The 20,992-nt window shown below is 39.0% G+C and overlaps 1 long non-coding RNA gene across 1 annotated transcript in view; it reads left to right on the top strand.

Moving 5' to 3' along the window:
* Positions 1-20,992, top strand: part of LOC140898620 (uncharacterized) — a 189,975-nt gene that overhangs the window by 107,956 nt on the left and 61,027 nt on the right. The gene's annotated exons all lie outside the window — the stretch shown is intronic.

Below are 20,992 nucleotides of genomic sequence, written 5' to 3' on the forward strand. Positions count from 1 at the left end.
CAATTCCAAAGCTCATTTACCAAGGAATGCTGCTGCATGGCTGGCAATCATGTGGGCACCAAAGCTTCAGTGGTGAGATAAGATCGCCAGTGACTGACATAAACTGAATACCCATCCAGACCCCTTAAGGATCTAGCTAGAAATCAATCTGGGTGGTGCTCCATCTGCAAGGAGGCTAAGTCACTTTGGGATTTGCCATGAAGATAATCTGATGACCAGTCACACATTGAATAACACTAGCAAATAGCCAAACTGAGTCTCCCATACTCTGAAAATTATTTGTCCAAATTAGCATGCATAAAATTCACCCCATGGACAGGGCCAGCACAGGGTTTATGCACTCCTTAAATTTCTATTAAAGCCATTTTTGGTGAATTTAGGTGGTGCGTATAGACCATGCCCTAGCCCTCTGCACAGGGACAAATTTCACCCAAGTGAACGCTTACAAATTACAAATACATGTGAAGGCAATCCAGATTGCTTAGAGAACCATTTACAAACCCCAAAGGGATTACATTTATCATGGAGAGAGTATCATGACAAATGGCGTGGTCAGCTCTGCATATAATCTGTTAACCAAATATAAAATTATCACTATTGGTCATGATAGGCTGAAAAATACTGACAAGAATTCAATTCTGCTATTTGCCTGACTAAAGCAAATTGACGACTCCAGTTGTAAGACATAATTAATCAACTAGTAGGGCTTCAAGAGTAGTTATTTCTAGAAGGTAGAAATGGTAGAAGGTCAGCCCTGTTGAAAAATACATTCTGTGTCTTTTTGCGTTGATGCTATTCCCCTCAAATGATGCTTTATTAGAAAAGATTAAAGGCTGAGAGGCTGCAGGGTTGTTTTTGTGTGCTGCCTTGGGGGAAAGTAGATTAAAACAAATCTGATAGGTTGCATACTGCAGGTTGAGTGGTGTTGTATTTATTCTATTTCCACATTATCAAGATGAAAAGATATTAGCTTTGTCAGTTCTGCTTCTTTATCCCAGTCAGAATGGAGCAATTCATCTATTGACAGGCTTACAGAGAATTGTAAGGTCTCTACACAAAATAGAGCAAATCATAGAAACTCAGCCACTGTGCATAAGTTGGATTTACATGTGGCATGAAGGAAAGAATGGATAATGCTCTTGGGGGAAAGTATTATCAATCATATTGTACATACAGTGCACAATACACTATTTCTTGAGTGACTGTGACATATTGTGTACTATTTTGGTAAAAATATATATGCATGGTTAACCAAATTTCAATAGTGCAGTGGATATGTATTATAAAGCAGACAATTTATGGCTCCACACCATACATTCTTACCACTAATATTTATTGTTGTACACAGAAAGTATATTTGGCAATGCACAGGACACAGTGAATGGGTTTTAAAATAAAGCACGTGCTTAAGCGCTGTGTTTTGAATCTGGGCCTAAATCCATAGTAACTCAGTTGAAGCTGATGCAGGTACATGAGCCTAAAACAAGAGTGAGAGGAGACCCATGACCCATATGCTGTTTATCTTTAATTATTGCTTTTTGACTCGTTCACTTGTTATATTCTACTCAAATATAACAAAGAAGCTACTCTGACACAGAAGCAATTGTGTCATCGTTTTAAAAAATAATCGGTTTAAGGAATACTTTTTGCCAGTTATCAGCTGTTTTCAGTTCTCGAGCTACGTGTTTGTTATAACCCTCTTGTCTGTAAACTTACCTTCATGGATAATTTATTCCCATCAGGTAGGGGTTTTATTCCCTTAGACAGTTTTAAAATGATCTTTCTGGAAAAACAAAGAAAATGAAAATGGGTTGATTGATGGTTAACATTGGGATTTTCAGAAATTCTTCTGTGACTTAGGAGCTGGGAGTCCCACTGAAAGTCAAAGGAACATCTGCTCCTATATCACTTAGGTGCTTTTGAAAATCCCACCTTCAGGTCCTGACTCAGCAGAGCACTTAAGCACATGCTTAACTCCATTCATGCTTAAGTGTTTTGCTGAGGATCTTCCCCAAGAAATGCTGTTCTTATCAGAAGAGTATTTCTGGCATGTACCAGTGCTGAGAATCTTACAAGGAAATCTGTACTCCTAAGATCTCCAGGACTGACTGGTAAAATCAGGAAGTTGAGATAATATTTGAATAAGCATCCTGTGCTTTGGGTCGTGACTCTAACTGAATCTGCACTTCAGAACTTTTGGGATTCATCCATCTGTGCAGTAGAACGTGTCAGGAAGACAAAAACCCATTCAAGTATATGTGAAATGTTGACTTACAACTAAAAAGGCTTCTGGGAACACTTGAGAGAGATCCAGATAATTAAAGAAACTATAAGCTTTTTAGTATTGCTTGTAGTAATAAGTAATAATGGTCATTTTTTGTATTGAAATGAGATGATTGATGCCTTTGGCCAGTAATGAAAAATGAAGACTAGAAAATATGAAATCAATTACTTTTGTTACTGTTGTGTTAAATGTGATGCCACCAGAAAGGTTGCTTTGCATTCATAATGCATCGAAACTCTCCTCTCAGAAGAACCTCAATTATTTTAGCTGTATGTTCTACACCTTTGCTTTTCAAAAGCTAAAATTTTTGATTGCAGTAATAGTGCAATTTACTATAAACCTCTTTTTCATTCTAGGCTATAATTCGTCAGCATCAATATGTATTAATTCTTTGAAGGTCATACGTTTCAATAATACTTACAACTTATGCATAGTGTACAAATTACTTTAATCAGAGATGTGTGAAGCAAGTGCATAGAGCACTGAAAGCAGTTTCATCTCTTGTCTTTCTCTTTTCACTTCTCTATTTTTTTAAATAAACGCTTCAAGAACAAAAAAATTGTTTTGTGTACTGTGCACTACAAAAAAGAGAGATACTGTCTCTGGAGACAACTATTGATTCATTCCCATAGTACAGTGATAATAATCAGAAGGCTAAAACCAAATAGTGGTGTCAACCTCCCATGAAAATATGGTTCTGTATGTGAGTCCTTCAGAATTTTTGGAATGTAAACTGTATGCAAGGCTCTGTATCATTCTGACATACAGTTCATTTGGCATATTCTAGCTTCTGCTCTGCAATTGATTTCTGAAGGGTTTAGAATACAACCCAAAGGGCTGAATTTCTCTGCCATTCTTCAAACTCACTGGGAGAACAGTAGAGAGTGACCTTGTCAGCTGTCTTTTAACCTTTAGATTAAATTCACTCTCCTAGTTATTTTTAATGTATCTTGATCCATGTTATCAAAGTAATTTAGTTTCTTTTTTAATTCTCACATATTGCTGTCCTCACATCTATTACTCAGATGCTGTTATGTTAAGTACTAGTGTGGCATACGCAATTACTATGCAATCAACCAAAGCATGGCTGTGCTCCAACATTATGACTGTTGTACCTAATACCTTGTATTAAGGGCCAAATTCTGGCATTCTTTCAGCACATGTTAATTATGACAATTGTGAGTCTGTGTTCTACCAGCCTTGGTCCCGAGTATGGTATTGTATATTGTGGCCAGCCCTGCCCCATGTACAATACCCCTGTGCAGATTACTCCTGATAGGTGCAGGTGGAAACCAAATAGAGTAGTGGCACGTGGGCTTTGATCAATGGATTCATGTCTTAAAACGTGCAGACTTCCAGTCTGTCCCAGAATGTCCTTTTGCAGCTTCATTTGAAGAACACCTGTGGAAGGGTTGCATAACCACCTCATGGGTCCAACACTTCTTCCCTGTTGTATTTTGTTTTGCAGTGTCTGGATGTAATAAGACCTACAGCATTAACATTTTAAATGCCTTCCACCACTTCCCCCAGGTTTCCCCATTATGCCAGCTTTACACATATGCAATTTGCAGACAGAATCTGGCTCATGGTGTTTCTGTGTTATCTTATGAAACTTTCTGTCCTAACAGGCCCAGGAGTGTAGTGATCATGACAACAATCAAATAGAGAACCATAGGAGGCATCGCTCTCAAAGGGAAAATCTTCTGCATTTAATTAGCAGCTCTGTATCAGAATTAGTTAAGATCAGGCTTTCTCAAACATGCTGAGGACTCAATATTCCCTACCTCTGATTAGATCCCCACTGTTCTCAACAGCATCTAGCATACTGAGCTAGAGAAACTCACAGCACTTTGCTATTAATCACTGACATGGTTTGTAGCTCCACGACTGAAAGTCTCTCTTAAGAGCACGAGGCTGTGCACATGTACCCCTTAGTATTAGAAATCATCAGAGTGGCTATGTTATTCATTAACTGAACTAGTTTAAATTCAGTCACCATCATTTATGTAATGTCTTACAATGGCCACTGTACTTAAATTTTATTAAACCGAACCTATTTACTTCACTATGTTACATTGGTGCGTGAGGTAAGAGGATGATAGGAATACCCACAATGGATCAGGCCAGAGGGAGTTTCAGAGAAAGCTACTATAGAAGCTCTGGATTTAAACCCTTTTCCTAATTATCTAAACAACTCACGGAACCTCTCTTTTACACCTTCCTACATAATTGGTACCAACGTATACCATGACCACAAGCTCCTCCCACTCCTCTAGATGTCTTGTGAGATCCACAACATGATGTTTTGGAGATCTCCCAGACCAGTAGGGCTTCTGTCACCGCCTGCCTTGTAACCTCAGGTGCCTTTATGCTCTGCAACTTTGGTTCAGAGCTCTGATATGAGTAGTCTGCTCACAAATACAAGGTCTCACCTGGACTTCCACCAACCTCATTATTCCTTGCAGGGGGACTCCCAACAGCTCTTCCAGTCCCAGGTCTCACCAAATCCACCCACTCCAAGTTCTTAACTACCAGGCACTCTGACTTTTCCCCTCTGGTTCATCACCAGAAAGGCACGAAACCAGCCCTGCAGACATCAGCTTGCTTTGGCACATACACTTCATACCATTTGCACAACAGAGACCTACTTGGGGTAAATAAACAAAAAGGTCTATTTAATAGAAAAATCACAGATTCAAAGATGAAACATTTGTTGCCTTTTCCTGTGTTGTTCAGTGGATAATTACCTTCATCTGGCTTTATGCAAACACCTGACTTGGAAGTGCCCCCTTACTGCTTCGGGGTATAATTCAAATTGTACCTCAGATTGTAAGGCTATGTTTTAGTCATGGGTACTTTTAGTAAAAGTCATGGACAGGTCATGGGCAGTAAACAAAAATTCATTGTCCATGACCCGTCCATGACTTTTACTATATTCCCCTGACTAAAACTTGGGGCGGGGTGCGTTGGGGGGGGGCGGCCCAGGGGATGCCACAAGTGCTCATGGGGTAAGGGTGCGGCGCAGCCTAGGGAGGGATGCCGTGGGTGCTGGCGGGGGGTTGGTGGTGCAGACTCCCTACCCAGCTTCTGGGAAATAATGACCTCCAGCTCCTAGCTCCACGTGCTGCCTCTGCTCCGCCCCAAGCCCCAGTTCTGCAGCTCCCATTGGCTGGGAACCATGGAATCCGTGACTTCCGTGACCAACACAGAGCCTTAGTTATGAGCACAGTTTACTATATACAGAAATATATAGATTCATAACTACAGTCTGTATATGTATCTCATGATCATCAAGTTCAGAACATTACAAGCTTTCATAAAAGACCTTACTCAACATATTTTTGTACACAATAACGTATACAACTAGTTGATTCAATTGCTTATTCTTTGGGATTCAGACCTGCTGTTCTCTCCTGGGGGTGTCAGGACTTTGACTGTCAGACACGAGCTTCCTACGTTGCTGGAAAATCACCAAACAGTTGTGCACAGACTCAGTGTTGGACTAATATGGTAAAGGGCCACTCTGTCCAAGAAGGAGAATGTAATTAGAGAGAGTTTGCATTAGCAAGTGTGTGAATGTAGTGGCCATTGCTAGGTTGGGTGCATAAATGCCCAGCTAAATCCCTGACCCTAGGTCCTGCCCTATCACAAATTTTTATAGCATCTATCACATGGGAGTTGAATAGTGGCTACTCTAGAGTTTGAGGCAGGGAGCCCGACTACGGCAGAAAACCTCCGATAACATTATGATGACACTGTTATTGAACTCTAATATAGATATTTTCTGTCAAATCTTAGCTGATCTTAACATAAAATGGGAAATACAGCTGGGAGAGCTTTGCTGTTAAATCAATGAGTATCAAAGTGGGGAAGAAGATGCATTTATTTTACTTTGACTTTATTTTCTCATTTTCCTGAGTGGTCAGTGCCTTATAATGGCAGAACCACTGCTGAATTTTATTGAAGTCTTCACCGCAGAACCAGCATAATAGCAGCAGGATAGGCTGTGTTGTTTCCTGACTTGTGTGCAAATGATTGCTGCTCTCAGAATTTGGAAAGCTGATGATGCATACAGAAGTAAAAACACACCTTGATTTTCAAGACAACAGATGGAGCTTGCAATAGAAAATTTGTTTGTCAGATGGACAAATCTGTCTGATAGACAGCACTCCTTGACAACATTGCTTGTCAGATACAAAAATGTTTTTAGACATGTAAGCAAAATGTTTTTATATTAAATTCTCAGAGAGAAAATAAAATATAGAACCCTATAGGGTAATTCTTTCCAATCCCATTCTTTAATCAGAAATACTGGAAGGGCATGAAATATGTGTAACAAGAGAAGAAAAGGGGAAAACTTGATCTTTTTGCATTTCAATCCTATTCAGAACCATAGTTCTGAATTTTCTGCATTTTACTAATGTTTAATTCAAAAGGGGCCCCTTTTCTATCACATGGGCAAAGTGAATTACTATGTTGCCAATTGAGCTAGATGCAAAATACTTTCAGCAGTTATTCATTTTAATTTTTAAGTGAATTAATTGTGGGCATATTCCTTCCAGTTTTCTTTCCACTTTTGAACATTTCATTCTTACTGACACAAATGATTCTGGAATTTGAATTTTAAAGATCCGTGTGCAAATATTCAGAGAAACTGTATTTTAGGCCCCAATTCGCAAGCCCTTGTTCATATACTTAACTTTATACACCAGTGAAGTCAATGGGACTACTCACAGGAGTAAAGTTACACAAGTGTTTACAGCATCTGGGTCTTAAATTTGTACATACACATATTCACCTCTGAAATGCTTACTTATCCTCTGGACCTAATTGTGAGCTGGTTGAAGTCAATGGAAAGACTTTAATAGACATTGATGATTAATCTAATAAGTACAACTTGAAGGGCAAACACAAATAAAATAAAATCCGTGCAGAGAACTATTTATAAACAATTCATAGATAGAATTTTTTTAAAATGTGTCATAACTTCAAATAAGAAATTCAAGGAAATCAAAGTTTGCTTGCAGATATTCCAGGAGCAGAAAAAGAAGTAAACTGTATTTCATAAATTATTTGTTGCAAAGTATGTATTTGTTCATTGCAAATCCACAACATGAAGAATTATTCCCTTTGCTCCATCTTTATACTTTGACATTAAAAATAGTTGCTGATTTTAAAAACCTTTCAAAAATTCCTTTTATTGATTTTAATTTTACTCCTAAGGGATAGTTTTCAGTATTGACCTTTGATTTAAAAATAGCTTTGCAATTTCATTTTAAATTAAGCTTCTCTGAGGTATATTTTTCTGTTTAATGTAAGTAACTAACTTAGTTGTATGCTTTTAAAGGGATTTACAGTGGTAGATCATATTTTTCCTGGGTCTTATATATCTTGGGATTAGGACATTCTCATTTATAAAAATAACTCACTTTTACAAGGCTGTTCAGTGCATTGGGTTCTATGTACTGTAGCTTGAGTTAAATTATCTGCAGATAATAGTCTTGTTAGATTCCTTGGGTTTTAACCCTATATAATTGGAGCCCATCATAATTGATCAGGACTTCACTGTGAACTGTGCTTTATTCACAGATTTCAAGAGGTCGCTTGATCTTGGGTATGAAGGGGAATTGTTTCAAGGATTTTGAGCTTGCAAATATTTGTCACAATCTATGGGGCGCCAAAATAGTTGCAAGAAAATGTAAACAGAAAATTATCTTCTAATACTAATTAGCTTCTAATAATTCTGAAGTATGCTATTCCTCTAATGAATAGGGGAATTACACCCTACAGGTGTTACCATGGTAACCCATGTAAATTATGACTAAGCAAAAATGTACTGCTTGAATGCAAAAGTGAAAGCAAAATTGCAAAGGGAGAGTCCAACTACCAGGGCTTGATTTCAATAACGTGTACATATACAATACACTATCTCAGTTTTTGGATATCCATGTTTATAAAGCCAAATGTTTGTCACTAATACTGCTTTAAAAGCCAATCCTGCAAATGCTTATTCCTATTGGGATCCAGGAAGTGGGCGGGCAGAAGCTCGCACACTGCTAAAGGATCCCCCCCCCCCCCCCCGAGCCTAAGGGAGGATCCACAGGACCTGGAAGCCAAGTGATTTCGTGGGACAACTAATAAAATAACAGGAACAGAAGTGCGGTCAAAGGGTCAAATGAAGGGAATCTGATTGATGCTTATTACCAGGCACAGTGGTCAGTCTCAGGACTACTCCTGTCCTGTTCAATGGCCCTTAGAGGTTAAATGAGAACCTCAGTGGAGGGTCGCTCTGCTTTGCAGACTCCATGCTTGGGATCAGAGTGTCTCTCTCCTTGCTTTGTTGGTGGAAAGTGGACACAGGTGACTAGGTAGCACAGGCTGGGTTATAGATGCTGTATTATCAACTCAAAAATGGCTTTAATGGGATTTTGCCTGAGTAAGGTTTAGACATGCAGTTCTATTTCAATGTAGCAATTGTTGAATTGTTTTTCACTTACAATGCCTGTCTTAGGAAGTAAAATTGATTGACTGCCTATTATATAATATTGTCTAAATACTACATCCTCTGAACTTATTTCATGTGATCACAAAAGGGGATGAATTTTCTTATTTGAGATGACTTACCAGGCTGAGAAATGCCATTAAATATGAAATTTGTTAGCTACCTTTTCTCATTTAAATGATCCCCAATAAATGCTGGACCAGGTGTTTCCACACAGGATGAAATGGTTCAGTAAGAAAGATCACATCGTCTAAAGGCAAAATTTTGTGTCTCTGCAGTGGGGTCCAGCACAAGTCCCTCCTAATCTGTCATAGGGCCTGTCTGGATCCTCTGCACACAACAGTGAATTTCAATCAGTATGAGCAATTTCCACTGAAGTCAATGGGAGTTGTTCACTGCCAGCCTCAGGCAACCAGGACACTACAGTGCAGTTTCTGGTGTCTTTGGGGATCTTGGTTATGTTATGGAGTTTCTGTTTAACACAAAATATACTGTTTCAAGCATTCACTGCAATTGATTTCCGTGTGTCACACCTGTCAGCACTGTAATAAAAGGTTGGCCACTTATTGCAAAGGTTTGCTAAATGTTTCTTACAGATTCAAAGCACAATCTGAATGTCCTCATGTACGCATAGATATAATAGTGATGGATCATTCTTATATACCACCTTCCATCTCAGGTTCAGAAAATACTTTCTGTCCTCACTATTGTACAGATGGGGAAACTGAGGTGCAGAGCTGCTAAGGGATTTGTCCAAGATCCCACAGCATGTCAGTATCAGGTATAGTATCTGGAGGTGAAACCCTGGCCCCAATGAAAAATTTCCACTGACTTCAGTGGGCCAGGATTTCACCATAGAGCTTTCTGACTTTGAACCCTGTTCTTGAACCAGGAGCCCTCTCTCTGCTCCCTATATATTCTGAAGAAAGAGCTCAGTTTCCATTTCCAAATTTGGAATAAAGCGGCATAAAACTTCTTTACAAGGAAGCATGTGATTCCTTTACTGCCATTATCCAGCGAGCACTTAGTGTTTTCAAAAGCCCAGGCTAAGTGCCCATGGTTCCCAGGGATACAACCACAGACATAATATTATCCCTTAACTAGCATACTATAAAAAAGCTAGCATTTTTAACAGCCATCAGACATATAACATACCTTGAGAAGATGTATGTCTGTGAAGTTAAAAACATTTTTTGTCCTGGTTGATTAAACAGGCCATAAATCAAATACGTTACCTGTACAGTAACATCTGTATAAGAGATGGCCAGCTGCTGAAATATATCACCTCCCGTTCCCCAACAGACGTTAAGTGCAGTACAGAAGGCCTTCAGATTTGTCTTGATGTCTCATGTTTTGTGCTGTAAAATAATGAGATAATTCCGCCACAATGTCAGTTCTGCTGAGTAGAACTAATGAAAGCTACATTGTGATTAATCAGAGTTCAGTAGCCTTCTGCTTGTCTGTGCAGCTCTGTCCATTCATTCTGTGATCTCCTCCCTCATTGCTAGACTATGTTAATTGATGTTCAGTTCCAGCACCTCCTCCTTGCTTAGCTTTATTATACATGTCCAATTATTATGGCTTTATTTAGGATCCTTCCCTCCTTCAATTTGACAGAACAACCGCACAGGGAAAAGCTGCATTGATTAAAAAAATCTTTTTTTTTAATTGTCTTGGATGTTTAATCGATGAAACAACATTCCATGCAACTGTAAAAAGGCAACTTACCCAACTGAGAGACTGCAGCTCATGCTCCAGTGTTAGGAGTGAGGAGGGGGAAATCTTTTCTTTTTCTCTTTGTTTCTATTTGGATGAATTAAAATATTATGCACAAATTAAACACTTTAGTGATGATGAAAGGTACCAAAATGACAGCACTGGAGTCTGAAGTCCTCTTGTCCACTGATCAGGTGCAGCATTATGCTGCTGCCTTTAAAACGTGGAAGTAAACGTATCATCCTTCAGAGTAAATAAGTGGGAGAGGGAGAACTAATGGTTACAGGACAGGGCGGAGTGTCCAGAGACCAGGGTTCCATTCCTGTCTCTGCCACAGCAGGTTTCTCAAACTGCCTCATCTCGGACCAGGAGAAATCACCAAGAGAGATGGAGCAGTGCTTTAGTCCAGTCTTTCTCCTGTCTGGTGACTGCGAACAAGGGTGCCAGGTGTGGTAGTGTTTTGTGCGGTGAGGGTCCTGTACCACTTGGAATTGGACTGAGGTCACCAAACGTTTCATGTTGTCCAGATGATTACCTCTTCAAGGAATGCATAATTTCATTGATTGAGGAAACTGTAGCCACCATTATCCATCGCATCAGATATATTCAATAATCCTACCTAAATGTTCATTCAGTAGCAAAAATACCTATTACGGGGTGGTGGGGGGGAGGCATAGCTATCTACTTCTTTGTTTCTCTCAACTTTTCCAGCTCAAGTAAAGTGGATTTTGAAAAACAGTATTCAATGTTTTCGGCCTCTCAACTTACAGCTCTGAGCCCGAGGCAGCAAAAGATGATACAGGATACCCCTCCTGAAGTTTGTGCCGTAAGGTAAGTATCCGTGTACAATCCACTCACTCGATCATGTCAAATTTTTCCATTGCCTGTGGCTATGACCTCAGTCAGTGATTCACCCTCTCTCAACTCAGTATGAGTTGCATACATCACATACGTTTGTACAGAGTTTGCTGCTTTCTCGAACAACAGATATCAGTTTGGCCTGCCAATGTGCACCCCACATACTTCCCCACTTGTTTTAAATACATGTACAGAAGGGATCAATAGACACGCAGACCTCCACCTTCCTGAACTGAGGAGTTTGTAAACCATCTCTCCCTGCCCCACTGGGGCATCCCACTGTGCAGTACTTCATTCATGGGGACAGTTGGATGAATTCCTTGCTCCCCTACCTATTCTGTGCACAGTAGTATTACTGAGAGGAAAGAGTATGGCACATTGCAGGAGCTGGTCCATAAGTGCCTGGCTTGCAAAATGAAATACCCATTTATGGACACAAATGTGGGTTTTGAGGGGGTGTTTCTCATGCCCACTTTGAAAATTTGTCCCTTTACAAATCAATCATACGTTAATTAGCATATATTGCTAGGGTTCCCCAACCTTCCCTTTATTTTCACCTCTGATAAAGCTGAAAAATCATGATTGGATGGTAACTGAATTATTCTAAGACAACAATAAGTTATTAAAAAAATTATTGGATCTTCTTCAGTTCCATTCTTCCAGGGCTTGCCAAGTGCCCCTTTCTAACATTAATTAATGGAGCCTCATCATACTTGTCTGAGGTAGGTCAGTATCATCATGATTGGTTTACCGATGGAAAAAACTGAGGCTCAGAGAGTTCGCAATTTGTCCAAGACAATGTGACAATGACAAAGCCAAAAATAAAACTCAGGAGACCTGGTTCTCAGTCCTCTCCTCAAATCACTCCCTTTTGCTGTTGCAGACATGTCTTTCCCGAAAGATCACGATGAACCAAAAATGTAGAAAATTCTAACCCGAGGAAAAAGCGATTGACATGATTTCTAACTATTATAGGCCCTCAAGGGCTGAATGTGATAACTCCAGCAAAGGATAGAGTCACTATATTTTTCAGTTCTCACCCAAACCACAGGTAAAATCTCTTACACTACTCTCTTATGCCACTCAGGGCTGGTTTTTTACTGGTGTAGTTTCATTGCCTGCAGTGGACTTACCCCCGGCTTACACAGAGGAACGTGAGAGGAGAATGGGTTTTCCCATGGTGCTTCTCTCAAATTTTATATATGCATCTCTGAGCTTTTACCCATAAGCCCATTCTATAAAAGTGACGTCAGAAAATAAATTGGCTTTTAGTCATAGATAGAAGAGGCTCTTTCCTTTTGATAGCTGGCTTCTGAATACTTGCGAGACCTTTAATATAATTTTTACCTTGTTAATAGAGAGAGGCAAATGCACCAGATCTGAACCTACAACTACAGAGATAAAAAACATTTGTGATAGTTCACCATGGCTCTGCCCTCAAAGGCCATTTTCATCAATATTTTATGTTTTGTAAAGCTTCAACTCTGTGTGTCCTCCCTCTACGGCAGTACTTCTCAACCAGGAGTATGCGTACCTCTGGGGGTACGCAGTGGTCTTCTGGGGGTACATCAACTCATCTAGATATTTGCCTAGTTTTACAACAGGCTACATAAAAAGTGCTAGCAAAGTCAGTAGAAACTAAAATTTCATACAGACAATGACTTGTTTGTACTGCTCTATATATTATACACTGAAATGTAAGGACAATATTTATATTCCAATTGATTTATTTTATAATGATATGGTAAAAATGAGAAAGTCAACAATTGTTCAGTAATAGTGTGCTGTGCTACTTTTGTATTTTTATGTCTAATTTTGTAACAATTAGTTTTTAAGTGAGGTGAAACTTGGGGATACGCAAGACAAATCAGACTCCTGAAAGGGGTACAGTAGGCTGGAAAGGTTGAGAGCCACCGTTCTCCAGCTCTCTGTGTGTTTGTATGTGCGTTTAGTGCATTTCAGAGTTATAAAATAAAGCCTTAATAAAAGACTGGGGGCCAGATTCTCTTCTCACTTACACTTGTGTATCTCAGGAGCAATGTTCCCTCTAATTTTTGACAGTCCATGTGCTCAAAAAATTTCTTCTGTGCAAATTGTTGTGCTTCTGTGCAAATTTTTGTGCACATGGTGTTTTGCCATCTGCGCGGGGTTTAGGATCTGTGTGTGCACACACAGCTTAGAGGGAACAGTGGTCAGGAGTAACTCCTCTGAAATCAACGGAGTTGCACTGGCATGAAGCCAGGCTGGAGAGGAGAATCCAGGCCCCTTTGTTATACCAATAAAATAAAAACCAGCAGGATCTTATTAAAGGAGAAAAGGCAAAATGCCACATTTATTGTGAATACAGAAAGAATCATAGTAAGCAGTTAGTTACAGCTATAACATTCCATTCAATTTCATATTCACACATTCATTCGTACACACACAGGTTCTGCAAGTTGTTATCATAGTTACCAGCCTTAGAGTTGCTCTTGCGAAGCCACTGGCCAGGTTGCCTGGACACGAGGAGGGAGCAGGGCCGTGTCAGATGCTCATCTGATGCTTCTGGAAGTTGGTTTGCGGAATCAGACCCCAAAGTTCTCACTTCCTAGAGTCCATTTTTATAGGAATTTCTTCCTATGCCAGTCTATGGGCATTGCTTCATCATGCTGTTGCTGAATCAATCAGCAGATGGCACATTCCTGACGGCTCTGTGCTGCCAGATGTTATCTTGTTCTTTGGTTCTCCCATTCTTGAGGCTGTTGGGTGGATTCCAGTCTGCCCTCCGGGGGTCCTCTGGTTATTTCCACTTGACGCCTTCTTCAGCCGATGGACACTGGATTCTTAGGCTGGCACCTCCCTGATCATTCAGTTATTATCCACACCAAGCATCCATCCACATACATCCTCTAGCTCTATTTTAATCACAATTGTTAACAAAGAGAGATGAATACAACAAAAGGACAGGGAGTCTCTGGATGCTGTTTCTGTTGTTACAGAGTATTGCTTCGAGTCTCTCTCTGTGTGAGTAGTTGTTGTTACAAAGAATTGCTTTGAGAACAGACTGTGTCTTAGAATGTACTAACACAATTAGCAGCTTGCAAGTTTCACACATAGAGGGAGAGAAACAGTACCAAAAACCAAGAGACCTCTTAATTAGTAATACCCTGGAATTTAAACTATGGGGAATCAAACTCATTTGTGATTTTAATACAGAACTTCTTTAATATGATCCAACACCTTTATAGCCTTTATTTGTTGAATAAATGGAGTGGTGTCTTACATAACATGATCTTCATCTGCTCATAAAGCAGCATTTTTGATGGCAGCTATTACTGTATATTCCATACTGTGACATGAGCTCAGTCTGTAGAACTGATTTTCTAATGGAAAATGATAGATGATTGCTTTGCTGTTAAGATTGATTGCACTTTTGGGGCTAGCTGAAATGAATATGTGGCCAATCTGAATGTCATTAATACTGTACAATGAAATGACAGGCCCCAATTGACTACGAAGTTAATGTCCCATACTGATCAAGCATCTAACTGGAGAAATAATCTTTTTTTAAAGCTATAGACATGGAAATCATTTTAATACCAAAAGCAGTTTATTGCCAGCTAATATACATTGGAACTTGGCATATTAACATCAGACATTTATCTGGGTATTTATTGTGAGTCAAATATCCTTGGCAAATTCCATTAACATAAGGTATAGATGTATTCTCCATGTGTTAAACTATAATGGAAAAGTAACTGTTTATCTTCTGTTACTGTTACTGATTTCACTAACAGTTTTTTTGTTTGTTGATATGCATTGGAATAATTTCTCTGTCTAGTTAAATTCTGATTCACAATCCTATCCTTATTATTTTGGGATCATTTGACGAAATAAATATAGTCCATTTAGTATAGTATTCAGGGACTAGTATACATGAACTAATGTTCTTAGACTTTTTGTGCAAATCTTGTCAGTCTCCTTTTGTTGAGATTTCTGTGGCAAATTAATAATTTGGGACAAACACAGAACATAATGAAAAAATATTACTTGTACTTGGAGGGATTCGGTCAAATCCTAAAGTTTCTAGTTTGTTTTCAATCTGATTTTACTCTCACTGACTGCAATGGGAATTTTGTCCAAGTAGGGTCAGCAGGATTTGGTTCCATTTCTAAATTGCACATTGTAATCGTCATTACATTGGCATGCTTATCCTTAATCCTAGGTTCAACCTCTTCAGAACTATAGTGAGTAAAATGGAAAAGCTGGCTCCTAGGGCTAGTGTACTGGAAGACATGTATATAGGCATTAAACATTCTCTTCTCTAGTGTTATAAAATCAGAGCACAGTTAATTAATGTAATGAAACTCACTTGACTATGCCTACATAATAATCATATGTAGTGTTTAACATCTTTAAAGAAGTAGACAACCATTAATTAACTCATGCTCACAACAATCCTGGGAAGTGAGATCATTATTTAATTAAATATATCAATTTATAAAGCTAGGCAAGAAAATATAATTATGAACATTGTGTGGATGTGGAAACTGAAATGCATAAAAATTATATGACAGGCCTATGGCTGTCCGTGCTACAGTGGAGATGAGAATTCAGACACAGAGCAAATATTTCCCAAAATGTTGGTAGGTATTAGATCTGATAAGCACTGCTAATTCATTCTGACAGTTTCTAGAACTCTTTTGTTCCCTTTTCCAAAACATTTGTGTGAATGACATTGTGTTCACAAGGATGTTGGATACAAAGGCAAATGTCTTCAAAACACATGGGATTGTGTGTTTGCTTACGGATGATTTTCAGGTTGACTCGAAATTAAAAATTTCAGTTTTTCTATTTGATTTGTCCACTAAGGGGGTGTTCATCCTTTGTGTGTGTGTGTGGTTTTTTTAACTGGCCAAGTCTGACTACAAATGAAATTTAGAAACAAAAAGTCAAAACAAAAAGGCATTTTGAAATAGTCGAAACAAAATATTATAATTTTTTTCAAAGGAAGTCAGTGTTTTTTCAGTTGAAATTATTTGTCTTATTCATACCTAAAAGAAGTCTTTTTTAAAAAAAAAATCCGTTCACTGAAGTAAATTGCCCGGCTCTTGTATTTTGGGTGCCTCAAATTTTGTATGCTCAATTTGACAGCTGAAAGGGGTCTGATTTTTAGAGTTTGAGGGCCAAGAGCATTCTGAAAATAAGGCCCTTCAATTTGGGCACCCAAAATCATTAGATGCCTTTGACACTAAGAGCCAAAGTTTTTCCACAAAAATGGTATGAAATGGTTGTTGGTGAGCAAATCAGTATAGGAAGACTTGATAGTGCTTGATAAAGTAGAAGTGGGAAGCTGTTCCTGTTAGAGGTAGCATGGAGTAAAGCCAGAAAGTGGAGCTGAAATGGCAGCTAGGATGCAGAGCATAAGAGGATCTTGAACCTGAAGTAAAAGCAAAGCAGCAGCCAATGAATGGTTTTGAGACGATGCCCTGGTACCATAGTGGGCTACATAAATAGGCAGAAGATAATCAAGTAGAAAGCTACACTGATCTGTCAATAATGTTTGATATATAAATCACTAGATAACTTATCAAAATGTAACCAATTTGGGGGAAATGTATAAATTTCATTAGAACAAACACCACTGATACACAAGTTGATGGCATAATGGTTAATGGCATCTTGGGCACTGGCTTGCAGCAGCCTGTGTTCTTTGTTGTTTTCTCTCTATTGTCTAATATTTTCTTTTTCTCTGTGCTTTCTTTCTCAATTGCTTTGCAGATTTCCTCTATCATTGTCTTCTGTGTGTCTGTAGCAGTACAAGTAGCAGTTCTGCAAAATGTCACACCTGAATGAAGTGGTTGGCTATAAAAATAAAGATATTTGGTTTATGGAGAAGATGAGATTAGAATTATATACCAACATATAAAATTGATTTTGGTGCAGTGACTAACATAATTATCCTCCGTTTACATTCTTCTTTATCTTATTACGTTAACGTGACAGCCTAGAAAAGATTATACTCCTATAATATATTTCTTGGTGCTTTATTGTTATTGCATGTGGACATATTTGTAGTTTTATGCACAAAATAATAAAAATATAATTTTAAGAACTGAAATGCCCCATAACTGTTAGACCGTCTCCTTGGCATATTAGGAGGTAGTTACTTAAAATCATATTCATACTTGATGTGCAGCATGCAAAAAATGTGCCATTTTCCTTATACTGAACCCAAAGAGAAGATTCACTCTGTGTGAGTTTGAAGTGTCTTCTAATTTCAAGTATCTTAATTCAATTTAGCACTTAAAGCTTGATCCAAAGTCCGTTGATGTCAAAGATTGCTACAGAAAAAGCAAAGACAGATTACATTTTCAACTGTTGATGATGGGGGTAAAGTAGTAGGACTCGGATGTGTCAGACATAGAAATCAGGGAATTAGAGTGTTCTCAGTGGTAGCTTTCAAAAATATCCTTCCCTAAAAAACTGAACCCCTATATGTACAGCTGAGAGTTTGTTGTTGCTTGACTCATCCTTCCCCTAAAGTAACTGTAGTGGTTATGATGTTAGAATGGCCATCTAAGAGAATGAGATCCTAAATTATCCACATCAAAGGTAAAACATGTCCAAGCTTCCACACATTGCCCAGCCAATGTGTCTCAATCCTACCTGGGAGGGGCCATCTATAGGAGCGAGGAAAATTTGTTCTCCAATCCTAATCCATTCTTGTCCTCTCTGCTGAGATGTTAGCGAGGGTTCAAATAGTGGTGGTGGGTATCTGCCCTTTAGCGTGTGGGCTAAGGCCACCAACTCATTGCACATCGTCCTCAGGCTACAAACTCAAATCCTCTAAATTTTATTGCTTTTGTGGATTGAATCAGACTATTCGAATAATTTAGATGTTTTTATCTATTTAGATTAATAATACATTAGATTATAGAAATTAATTAGAGACATCCTTTGCAATCTAGGTATTAAACACTTTATTAAATGCAAGGAGGAATCAGGGTTAAGTTGAAAATTATGATGTTGGCATGGCATTTATTGATGGTAGAACGTGTCTTAAGAGCTGTAATCCATCTGTAATTTTCTTTGCCTTTGATATTGATTAATGAAATTGTTGATCAAACAGAAATGAAGGTTGCCCCTCAGAGCATGGTCAGAAAGCAGATGAGATGGCAAACATAGACCAAATATCTAGTGCCTGCATTATGACTATGACAAGAAGAGAACAAGACAGCTTGGCTCTATAAGAGCATCAACCCAGCATCAAACCAACTGTTACTATTGGATTGAAGTCAGACAATTCCACCCCTTACAATCATATAGACGATAGTGAGCCTTAACTCTAGCAGGAGTGTATATGGTTTATTTCTGAGCCTATCCCAGGATAAACTAGTTGAGTAAATTTGTCTCCAATGAGAGGCTTAATATGGCAGAGAGCAACATCCCTTTGCTATACTGAAGTGTCCTTCTTCAGATCCTTCCTACTCCTTTGGGTGGGAGAAAAGCCTCCTTTTCAGGATTTCCACACCACACTAGGCTCAATTTTTGTAAAACAAACAAACAAACAAACAAACAAAACCCCTCTCCCTGTGAAGGTTTCCCTCACAGAAAGCTCTTTACTAGTGAATGCTCTTCGTTCCCCCTAGCAATAACCGTCAAAACGCTAGCCCCTTTTATAAACGTAGGGTGGGATTTTTGAAAACAACGGGGGGAGTTAGGAGCATAGCTCTCAATTACGTAAACAGCATCTTAGAACACTAAGCCCTTTGCAAGTGAGGCAGGAAAAGCTGCATGTTAGCTATACTTAGGAAAGGGGCAATAGGGGTAGGGAGTAAAGATTAGGATTTACCTAGGGGCATCAGGAGAGATGCTGTAGGAGGTTTTGGGGATATATATTTCTTCTGGAGAAGTGGAGAGCTTTTGGCTGCAGTCCAGCATGTTAATGCTGACCTTTCAGAGTCTCACAAGAGGGCACTCATGGAAGAAACTGCTCTTTTATTATAGGCCTACCAATAAGCAAGTTAGAGGGCTAGTTCCACATCTTTGCCATTCCTCGATCTCCCCAGAAACAGGGAAGTGTCATGCTCCTGGGTCTTTATCTGCCTGTAGATGCCTGCAACTGACTGTAGAGACTGCCCCTTTGACAGTAAGCACAGGGAGTTTTGTTTAGCCAGTATTGGTATGAGCTGCTGGTACATTCTGTGAGGTTTCCAGTCTCTTGGACATAACAGTTATAAAACAAGTTTAAAGGAGACGACTTTTAATGAACATTTCACTCTGGTGTCATTTTTCTGTGAGGTCACATTTTGTGCCTGTAAAATGCACCTTGCACATCTTTCCTATCTCTATGTCTTTCCCCACTATCCCTTGTTCTGCTTTTAAGGTCAGGTGCTACCAGCATCTACATAACTACTGTTCTTCTGCTAATTGTATTACTTGACAGCAAAACTTGCTTGTTCTCCTTTGCTACTGCTCATTTTTAATGTGCAACAAGACCCTGTAATTGGATTGGGTGGCATCATGTTGGCTTAATTCTGTCATTAGGCAGTACAGCAAGGGTTTGAAGTCATACTCACCAAACTTCGAAAAAAGTTTGGTTGGCTGATAAGTCCAATATGGAACAAACTTGAATGAACTTATCACATAACCTTTCTGATATTTATTGCTCTCCCACAAGCATGCGCAAACACACACGTTATTTGTTCATTTTAAAATTCCAAAGAGGAAAATCAATATGTACATTTCGGTTGCATCCAGTGGGAAGTCAAGCCAGGTAAACTGTGGGGAAAAAATAAGGAAGCAGACTAGGTCTTCCACCAGTATTTATGGGATGCTCAGGGCGCCATCATCCTTCAATGTTATACATCTCACATCTAAAAGTTAATGGCATTATCACTTACACTGAAAGCTAGAGCTGGTTACATTTGTCCCAAAGTAATTTTGTCCCAGTAATAGATTTTGTTCCAAAGATCTTTCTAGATTTAAACTGCAGCTCCTGTGTCAGTCCTCTCCAAATCTCACTGGGTAATTATGTGTAGCACTATGTCAATTCCAGACAGATAATTCTCTGAAAGTTTTTTAAAGTGGATTATGCATTGATAGAAGGTTGATAGAAGGGCTGAAGGCCCTGAAAACCAATATCCTTTATTTATTAACACAGTGGATACATCACAGTTATTGTCAGCACAGGCTTCCTTGTAATGGCCTACAGTTAGAGAAAGGAGCCCAGTTCAGCCCTGGGGTAAACAGCTGCAACTCCTTTTCAGTCAATGGAGTCAACAACACCAGGGCTAAGTCTTTTTAAAATAAAAGCTGAGATTTCCTTTCATGGGGCCCAAAAGCAGCTCTTTTTTCAAGAGATTCCCATGAGCCCCTTCCAGATCATCACTGGCAGCAAATTCCTGATATAATGCATATGTGAGAGCTGAAAAGTTAACACAAAAGGGAAATTGCCATCAGTTGTAGAGGAGCCTACATCTCAAGCTTTGTTTTATAAAAAGAGGGGGAGGGAATCTAATCATTTTTCCCCACTACAATCTGAAAATCTCCTTGTTCTGTTTTGCAAATACATTTTCAGAGATTTGTAACAGTCAGAAGGTGTGAAACTGAGAGGATATTATAAACATCAGCAGCATATACAATCACCT

Source organism: Lepidochelys kempii, chromosome 15 (genome assembly GCF_965140265.1).
Source record: "Lepidochelys kempii isolate rLepKem1 chromosome 15, rLepKem1.hap2, whole genome shotgun sequence".
Classification (NCBI taxonomy): domain Eukaryota; kingdom Metazoa; phylum Chordata; order Testudines; family Cheloniidae; genus Lepidochelys; species Lepidochelys kempii.